Source organism: Quercus robur, chromosome 7 (genome assembly GCF_932294415.1).
Source record: "Quercus robur chromosome 7, dhQueRobu3.1, whole genome shotgun sequence".
Classification (NCBI taxonomy): Eukaryota; Viridiplantae; Streptophyta; class Magnoliopsida; order Fagales; family Fagaceae; genus Quercus; species Quercus robur.
In genome coordinates, this window is record NC_065540.1 from 20,078,818 (window position 1) to 20,086,990 (window position 8,173).

The 8,173-nt window shown below is 34.3% G+C and overlaps 1 pseudogene; it reads left to right on the forward strand.

Annotated features, from left to right (window-relative positions):
* The first annotated feature begins 691 nt into the window (after positions 1 to 691).
* On the forward strand, positions 692 to 6,172 carry LOC126691137 (glutathione S-transferase U8-like; annotated as a pseudogene).
* Positions 6,173 to 8,173: the final 2,001 nt, after the last annotated feature.

Consider the following 8,173-nt stretch of genomic DNA (forward strand, 5'->3'; position numbering starts at 1 on the left):
GCCTCTTGGCTTGTGCTCACATTCATCCCCCACAATACTCATTAGAAATGAATGACGGAAGATTGAAAAACAAACAAAGAAAGATTAAAAAAAAATTGAAGAAATAATATTTAAATGGGATATATAAAAAATATAGAGTTAGTTAGAAAGTGTACTTGAAAAAGTAGGTAGTTAAAAGGTAAAAGGAATAGTTCATTCTCCAAAAAATACAAAAATTTGAAAAAATTACCGGAGATACTCATACCACCATCTGGCAAAGAGAGAAAAATTAACACTTAACGTCCTATTTTGTCAACAAGAAATCAAATTAGATAAATAAATAAATACGTAGAGATGAGATTATCAAAAAATAATAATATTTATGGAGATGAATTTAAGTTGGGGTTTTCCTCTGAGTAATAATTCGCATTTGACCGATACATTAATTGTGCTTGTGCAGCTTCTTTTTGCCCTCTTTTTTTTTTTTTTTTTGGGTTGAAAATCCTGCAGCTTCTTCAACCACCACCAAGTTGCACATTTTGACTAATAAACACAAATAATACAAACAGCCAAAGGTATAGATGCTTAACCACCAAGTAACCATTGAGATTTTAGGCTATAAAAGGGCATCAGACCCAGAAGGTAGAGCCAAGCATTTGAATCTCATTACAAACTCTTTTAATTGCAGAAACAAAAAGTGTCATAAATCATAATGGCTGAAGAAGCATTGGTGTTCGTTTTTTCGGGAAGCCCTTTAGTCGCAGAGTAGAGATGGCTCTGAAATTGAAAGGAATAGAATACAAATACATTGACGAATATATAGCCAACAAGAGCCCTTCCCTCCTCAAATACAACCCAGTTCACAAGAAGATTCCTGTGCTTGTACACAACGGAAAGCCCCTGACTAAGTCACTTGTTATTCTAGAATACATTGATGAGTTTTGGAAAGACCACCATCTTGCCCAAAGATCCTTACAAGAGAGCCAATGCACGATTCTGGGCCAAGTTTATAGACGAGAAGGTAAAAAATATCATTTAAATTTTAAATGATTCAGCATTGGTATACTTTTAAATTTATATTTTTTTTAAAAAATAATTGTAATATTAAATTAAACTTCTATGATATTGATCAATTTTTAAATGAAATTCAAAATAGTTCTTCATCCAGTCAAATAGCTGTTTTTCGAGTGGCTTATAATTCTAGCCTTCTAGTTCAAGGGGAGAGGCATGAGTTGACTTATCTTTTTAGTTTTGTTGTTTTTATTTTTGGCAATTTGAGCATCCACATTGGTGGAGTTATAAATTTAACTATTTGGCACCACAAAAAGTCACTTTATTTATTTTACTTTCTCACTTTACAAAACACCCAACATCAGTGGTTTTATTTTAGCTTTTAACACAATAAAATAATATAAACAATAAAATAAAATAAAATATCTACTACAATAAACAACAATTATTGCAAAAAAAAAAAAAAAAAAAAAAAAAAAAACCACACAAACTGATCAATGACACAAAACCATAGCCAATCCCAACCAAGAACAACCACCCACAGCCACTTCCAAAAACCCAAATTAGCCAAAAACCATCACACAAACCACCACCAACATAGCCACACCACCATTGACCCACGAAACCCAGCCACCACGAAACCCAGAAAAACTTGCCAAACCCAACCAAACCACCACCAAACCCACCACCCCAAATCAATTACCACCACCATCATAGCCACCATCACGGCACCACCAAACCACAACCACCATCACGGCAGCCTCAAGCTCAACCAAAAAACCAGCAACCAACAGAGAAAAAAAAAAAAAAAAACCCACGAATTGGAATAATGGTACAATCGAAACAATCCACAACCCAATCAACAACCCACCACCCCCAACACCCAAAAACCCATACCCACTGCCATCTACAAACCCATACCCACCATGGCCACATTGACCCACGAACCCCACCATCAACATAGCCATGCCGAGAAACCCACGCTACCTTTTCGAGAAACCCATGCTGCCACAACGAGAATCCCTTGCCAAGAAATCCACACCGCCACATTGAGAAATCCACTCTAAGTAACCTAACAACCCACGCTAGCACTGGGCAAGGGCTTGGGTCGGCAACGGGCAGGGGTAGGCGCTTAGGTTGGCGAGAGTGAGAAAAAAAAAAGGGAGAGGGTGAGCCTAAATTGGAGAGAGAAAGAGACAGCCAACGAGTAGAAAAAGGAAACAAGAAAAAAAAATGAAGAAATATTATTTAATTGGAGGGAGCAATAAAATATAATATATTGGTTTAGCTTTTGAGTTACAGCGCACAACAATTTTTGGCTATGTACTGTAGTTGAGAAGCTAAGGGGCTATTTGGATTTTGAGTTTTTATAACTCATAACTCTGTTTTATAACTCATAACTCAAAAATTGTTGGACCCATGGTTGAGAAGTCCGTTTGGATTTTCATAACACTATTTCCAATTTTTGTTTTCATCACTCAATTCTCTCATTTGTGAGTGATGAGTTATGGAAACTGAAAACACATTTTAGTTGTTTTCAGTTTCCATGTGTTTGTTTTCAATGGCATTTTCGTAAATATATTGACATGGTGCCCCCCATTTACTGTGTCCTGTCTCATCCTTCAAACCATCTCTTTTCTTTCTTTACTTTTTTTTTTCCCTCTTCCTCTTCTCTTCCCAAGCCACTCTCTTCTCTCCATACCCATTTGCCATTAACACAGCTCATCCTTCAAACCATCTCTTTTCCTCTATCTCATCAAGAATTTTTTATTTCTTCATTGTAAGATTTGATTTTTTTTTTTTTTTTTTTTTTTTTTTTTTTTTTTTTTGTCTCAACTCTGAAGTTCTTTCTTTCTTTCTATTTTTTTTTTTTCATTTTTTTTTTTGATCTTCATCATAGAATTTTTTGGTCTGAAGTTGCACTCTATGACCGGGTAAGGATGGATTTGGATTTGGATTTGGGGTTTCAAAATACCCACATGAATGGGTTTCAAAATACCCATTCCTTGAACATAGCGGTTGGGGTTTCGGCATGGTGTCCCAGTCGAGACCGTGGATGAAGATCTTAAAATGGGCCGGGACCTCATCCACCATCTTTCAGATTCGATTTGCCACATCACGGTGCTTATCTGCTCGTCATTGCCGTATCAGTTCTGTATCGGCTCGTCGTCATCATCGTCCCGTCGTTGCCAGCTGAGGTGGAGGTGGAATTAGCCATCTGATTGGCCGCATTTTGTTGTTGTTGCTGTTGTTGTTGTTGTTGTTGTTATTGTGGTTGAAGTTGGGTTCGGGTTTGTGTTTTGGGAGAGTAACAGGGGTGAAGATGGGGAAATGAGAAAAGAGAAAATGGTGGGGCCCTCAAAACAGCTTTGCTCTGACCAAGTGACAGGTATGGGGCCCACAAACAGTTGAAAAATATTGAGTGATGGTGCCAAATAGGGTAGGGTATTTTAAGTGATGAGTGATAAGTGACAGAAATTAAATGAGGAGTGATGAGTGATGAAAAAAAAAAAAATCCAAACAAAGCCTAAATTTTTTAGCTATATCTCCACCATTGCAACCTCACTTTTGTATTTGGTAGTGCTAAAAATAGCAATATAGCTTTTTAACACCACCAATACTAATGCTGTTAGTGAACTTCACAACTTCACTCCTCAGTACATATTAAAGATAAATCATCAAAGGCACTCTTGCGTGGATTGCAGACTTGCAGTCAAAGACTCCATAAACTATGTGTCCGTGAGCTTTTTTTTTTTATTTTTTTTTCTTTAAATCGTTAGAGAATAGAGATTTAATTCATCAAGTAAGAGAAAAGGGAAAAAACTGTAACTCACACTATAATTTGAGTTTTCGCTGTTTTCTTTTAATAGTGCTTGTCTGCAATATGGAAATGCTGCCCGTGTGAAAAGAAAGATCATAAGAAAGTTGTGGAAAAAGCCTCTGAGCTTCTACAATTTATAGAAAGGCGTAAATACACTTTTGGTCCCTACATTTTGGGTCATTTTTCGATTTGGTCCCTAAACTAATTTTGCTCCTATGTCAGTACTTGATTTTTCAAAATCATTTTTAAAATCGTCCCTACCGTCAACCCGGTTACGGAAGAAGCTGATGTGGCAAACGGAGTGCATAGGTGGCATGTTAATCGCTGACGTGGCAAATAAAATAATATTAAAAAAATTTATTTTGCTTTTAAAAATGACAAGTCAGCATTTTAATTAACAAAAAAAAAATTAATTCAAAAAAATTAAATTCAAAAAAAAAAAAAAAAAAAAAAAAAAACCTTTTTTCAATTTTAAATATTGAGAAAACAATTTATAATTCCAATTTTTCTTGAACTTTCTTAAGAAACAAACATTTAGTTAACACCCCTTCTCATTCTAGGATGGTGTGTCTATGTTTGTGTTTGTATCTATTTCATTTTCTTCTTTCTTTTAAGATAAACCAAAAAAATAAAAATAAAAATCAAAATAAAAATAACTTAATAAATAAATATTATTGGTGAGTGTTTGTCAGTATCTTTTTTTTTTTTTTTTCTTTTCTAGATCCTCTCTTTCTCTGTCTCTTGGTGCATATATGTGTTTGTATCTTTCTTTGTTCAAGCTTTCAATAACTCTTTCTCTCTCTAAACCTAACTCTCTAATCTTTGGGTGTTTCTAGTTTTCCGTGGGGTGGTCGGTAATGGAGGTGGAGATCGGTGGTCGGGGTGGAGATCGGTGGTCGAGGTGGAGATCGGTAATCCATGGGTCTTGGATTATAGGTTTGGTTGGAGATGGAGATGGAGATGGAGATGGCTGGGTTTGGTTGGAGAGGGCTAGGTTTTTCTGGGTTTGGTCGGGGTGGTTGTTTTTGTTGGAGAGGGCTGGGTTTTTCTGGGTTTGATTGTGGTGGAGATCGGTGGTCGTTTTTGTTTTGTTTAGTTGACCGTGACTCAGACTGGGCTTTGACTAGATGGATTTGGTGCTGTTGATGGCGAGTTGATGGTGGATTTGGGTTTGTTGACGGCAGATTTGGTGTTGTTGATGGCGGATTTGGTGTTGTTGATTGGCGGGGTGTTGTTTAATGAAGTTTTGGGGTTGGAGGTTTGATGATTTTTCTAGGTTGGTTTTCTCATGTTGGTTTGGGTTTGATGAATTTTTCATGTTCTGGAGGTTTCGGTGGAGGATAGGGATTTTGTATGAATTTTGCATTGTTCTGGGTTTGATTGTGCTCTTGCTCTGGGTTTGATTGTTCTTGGATTCAGGAAGAACATGAAGAACAAGTTCTTGTGTTTTTAGCTAAAAAATAATGAAAGCAATAATAATAATAATAATAATAATAATAATAAAATCAGATTTACAAGTTTGTTTTTTTAAAAAAAAAAAAAAATTTAGTTTGAATTAAATTGAAATGAAAAATATAAATTATTTTTATTTTTTAATTAAACTGAAATGGCTTTTTTTTAATTCAAAAATGCTGACGTGGCATTTAAAAAATATTAAATAAAATATTTTATTATTATTTTATTAGTTGGCTTTGACACCTGGCACTTTCGTTTGCCACATCAGCTTCTTCCATGACTAGGTTGACGGTAGGGACAATTTTAAAAACGATTTTGAAAAATTAGGGACTGACATAGGAGCAAAATCAGTTTAGGGACCAAATCGAGAAATGGCCCAAAATGTAGGGACCAAAAGTGTATTTACGCCTTCTAGAAAATGAGCTCAAGGAACTGAGGTATTTTGGTGGAGAGACTATAGGATTGCTAGACATTGCTGCTAACATCATAGGCTACTGGCTTGGAATTTTTGAAGAGGCTTTTGGGGTAGAGTTGTTGACAAAGGAGAAATTTCCCAAACTTTGCAATTGGGCTAATGAGTTTGTGAGTATCAGTGCCATCAAGGAAAATCTACCTCCTAGAGACAAACTAAAAGCCTTTTTGCGAAATCGCTTTGTGCTTGGTAATGCTTCCAAATGGGTGAACTTCCACTCGCCGCTACTCACAGTTAGTGCATATTAGTATTACTGCATGATAATTGACCGCTTTGTTATCAATCGGGTTCTTAAGTACTTTGTAATTTCATGTGATTCGTTTGTAATAGTTTATAAATTTTTTTGAGCCTTTGAGCCCTGTGCTTGCTTACCCTGTTGGTTGTTGCAGTTTTTCTATGAAGTGTTCTCCACTCTTGGTTATCCTGTCAAATAAAATTTATGTAAACCAACATTCTTCACATACATTTAAAAAATATCAAAATGACAAGAGGTGACAACTGTAATAAAAGTATGATGAAATCCTCAGATTCAAGAGGTGACAACTGCAATCTGAGGATTTTATTCTTCCATCAAAGGATAAAATCCTTAGATTCAACCCAAGCATTTATCCTTCATGCCCTTTATACGGAATGTCTCCTAAATTAATTCTCCATGTTTTTGTTTATTGTCATGCTGTTCCCACCTAAAGGATTAGCCACTGCTTTTATCTCAGAGGCTTTTTTTGTTTTTTGGGATTCTGATTTCGGATCAATTGTGGAGGTCAAGGAATTTAGTTCTATTTGAAGGGGCTTCCTTGGATTTAGGAAGATACTTGCAGCTAATTAAAATAATATTCCAAGAGTATTTGGGAAGTAACCTGCTGTTTCCTCCGGCCCATCATACCAAAGGACAGCAACTTGGTCTAATCTAAAGAAAGTGGTCATTAATATTACTTGTGACGCCGCAGTTTTTAGGAACTTAGGAGTTTCTTCTCACGTTGGATTCTTGGCAACGTGACCTTGTGTGCTTGTGTATCTAGAGTGTGGTATGTATATGTGAGTCATTTTTTCTTATTTTTATTTTAGGAGTTGCCATCAACTATTAGTTTTGTATTAGGTGTGATTGGTCACCTAAATGTCTAATTTATTTTAAGTTATCTACTTAACTAAACCAAATTTTAAAGGTTCATTAATTAAGGTAAACCAAAAGTTTTTGAATCAACAATCTTGGACTCGGAAGTTTGGTTACGTGTGGAGAAGGTGTTAGGAATCCCACAGCCACAATGCCTATCGTTAGATAGTATCTTATTTTAATTTATTCCAAATGCTAACTTTTTTATGAAGAAATAGAATACTTGACAGTTTGTGCATGTGAGTAAATATTTATGTATAGCTAACATGTGAATATTAACTTCAAAGAATATATAAAATCAAGACATGTAAGGTATATACAAAAGTAACATGTGAGAGAGCATACAAGTATATTTTACAATAGCATGTGAGTATTTATTTACTATATAGCTAGCATGTGAATACTATATGCTATACATAAATAAATCACAACATAAAAAAAGAAAGAGAGTTGGAAGAGTAGCACCTTGTTGTCATCCATCATTTTCTCAATTTAATCATGCAAAAAGATGACAAGCAAACTCATTAGTGCCAAGAAATAATAGGAACAATGTATGCTTATAGGGTGTTCAAAGACTCAAGAGGAACAATGTAAGCTTATAGGGTGTTCAAAAACTCAAGAGAATGAGCCTCAAACACAAATTCTTAAACTACCACTATTCTAAGAAAAAGGTTACAATGTTAACTTTTATTATTTTTAAAAATCACACTTTTATTATTTTTAAAAAAAAAAAAAGACATCAAAATACTAGAAACCCTTATTTATTATTTTTTTAAAGGAAATCTAACGTGGTAAAAGAAACGGGTTTGGCTTATCTCTAGTACATTTTTAACTGGACATGTCATTTTGTTTTAAATATACAACGACAAGTGGTAGTGAGTTTTAATCCCCACCTTTTATTTAGTTAGTGAGTGATGTGCCAGTCTCTCATTAAAAAAAAAAAAAAAAAAAGAGATTCTTTTTTAAAAAGTATTAGAGGTAAGCCAAATCCTATTTCCTTACGAAACTCCTTTTTTTTTTTTTATAAAAAAAAAAAACACAATTTTCGGTTTTCTTAAAAAAGGGAAAAAGATTTTGGAAACAAAAACAATTCTTTTACGTGGTAAAAACACTTTTTCAAAAGATTTAAAAAAAAAAAATTAAAGAAGGGAGAAGACTTTTTTTTTTTTTTTGGGATAAACCAACGTGTTAAAACACATTTTTTTTTTGAAATATATATATATATATATATATATATATATATATATATATTAGTAAAAACAGGTTTTCTTTAGGAAAGGAAAGAAGACAAGTTTTTTTTTTTTTAAACAACCATATACACACA